General features: G+C 36.5%; 1 long non-coding RNA gene across 1 annotated transcript; it reads left to right on the plus strand.

Annotated features, from left to right (window-relative positions):
• The first annotated feature begins 274 nt into the window (after positions 1–274).
• LOC110908516 lies at positions 275–1,135 on the plus strand. Its single transcript, XR_002574671.2, has 2 exons — positions 275–868; positions 946–1,135. It is a non-coding gene; the product is annotated as an uncharacterized LOC110908516 (long non-coding RNA).
• The last annotated feature ends 1,011 nt before the right edge of the window (positions 1,136–2,146 follow it).

The raw sequence follows: 2,146 nt of genomic DNA on the forward strand, positions 1-2,146 counted from the left end.
ACGGGTTAGCGACGACAAAATAAATATTTTACGCGATTTTAAACGCGACGGCGATCGTACGCGTTAAACACTAAATTTCTGACATCACTTTACGCATTTTGACCCTAATAATCTATCCTACAACATTTTATGAGTTCGGGTTTTTGATAACGGGCCTCGTAGGAAGTACATGCCACTTAAACACGAGATTGGGCTTGTGGCCCCTGGGTCCAAGCCTACTTTGCAAACCTAGATATATAAAGCAATTTAGAGAAATTTTCATTTATTTGCAAACCCTAACCTAAGACATAAGCAGCCGACACCTTGTCTCTCTCTCTAAAACCTAACTCCTCTTCATCAACTTCTCATGTCTCAAAAACATAATCCTCTCTCCTCTCATTCGATCCACCCACACAAACAAACAAACACAGGGGATCCTTCTTCTCTAAACCCATGTGATCTCTCCCTCTCTCTCGGTTATTATACACAAAGACAGGGAAGTATTTTTCCCCAAAGCTCACTTGAAGAACTATAATCTCCTCACCAGATTCTACAACAACCTGCACCATCTCTCCCACTCGATCTGTTTGGTCAAGATGACCGGAGCCCCACCGGCCTCCCTCTTGCTTCACAGACGACAGCAACACCCACCACTCTCCGGTGGTGGCGAGCAGCGGGCGACAACAAAATCAGAAGAGCCGACGAGAGAGAGAAAGGTGCCGGAAAGAAGAATGACGGCGACTGTGGTGCCGTCGTCCATAGCGGCGAAGCCGGTGTCGAGCATCGGCAAGGTGAGACGGTGGCGAGAGAACCAGAGAATGAGAGAGAAGTCTCCGATGACGGCGACACTTCAGGCGACGGGTCTGTAAATTCTCTTGACGAGTCACCGGTATAACCCCCTCCCCGTTTTCTTTTATTTCCTGAAGTCGATGATGAGGATAACTGAAGTTGATGATGATGATGTAGATGGAAGGATGACTTGAGTTGCAGTGTTGCTTCGACGCGAAATATTTGGTAAAAATTTTAGTGACGCGAAGGATTATTTACGTTAATTATAAAGTTTTCATTTATTTCGTGAAACGAGTTCGAACCGATTCAGATTAGTGTTTAGTTTTTATTTTGTCGTTTTTACAAAAATTATATATTGGTAATTGAATCTTCATTGAATTTTGAAAAAAATAACGATAACTTGTTTTGTCGGGGGCATAAAAAAACAGAGCAAACTCTGCCCGTTTTTCGAGAAAATCCGTAAAAACAAAACATGTTTATTATAAACCAAAACCATCGGGTACAAATAATCTTTTATAAAAAGAAATACAAATATATAGTTACTCTCGAAGACACTTTACAACTTACGGAAACGAGGATTCGAAAATTATTTACAACAACAAATATAGTTATATATTTATTTTTTTAAACTACAAAAATTCGACAATTCTTTTATAAAATCAATATAATTATTTATATTGTTTCAAACGTCGATAACCCGATTTCGTGTATACAAATACATATAGTGGCATATTTATTTCAAATGACAAACAACACTTTACGATTCATTTACTAAAATAAATATAGTTTATATATTTATCTCGGATATCGTACAACACAAATTCTTTTATAAAAATAAATATAGTTATATATTTATTTTCAAACGCAACATCTCGATGATTCTTTTATAAAATAAATATAACTTTTATATTTATTTCAAACGCTGAAACGACCTATAATTATATTTTGACAAACGTATACAAGACGTGATATATAATACGAGTTCGTTGTATATTATTCATTTCATACACGCACGACTTCTAGAGACGACTAACTAAATACTGCCGATATATTTATATATTTTATAAATATTTATATACTTTAAATCTCATGAAAACGAAACTTAACAAGTATAACTTATTCGTTTCTTTCAAGTTAACAACTTACCGTCGAATCGTTCGGCTAACGATTCGGTAGAGCTCGGTGACACGTAGTAAGTTACCGCTTTATTTAGAAACTTATAAGATATTCAATGTTAGGGATATTATAGAATGCACGCTAGCGAGTCACGTCTTGGAAACGACATCACCAAGTCATATTAAGCTAGCTTTGCACATGAGAATCTAGGTGAGTTCATAACCCCACCTTTTTTATGGTTTTACATTTTTATCAATGTTTT

The sequence above is a fragment of the Helianthus annuus genome, chromosome 14 (genome assembly GCF_002127325.2).
Source record: "Helianthus annuus cultivar XRQ/B chromosome 14, HanXRQr2.0-SUNRISE, whole genome shotgun sequence".
NCBI lineage: Eukaryota > Viridiplantae > Streptophyta > Magnoliopsida > Asterales > Asteraceae > Helianthus > Helianthus annuus.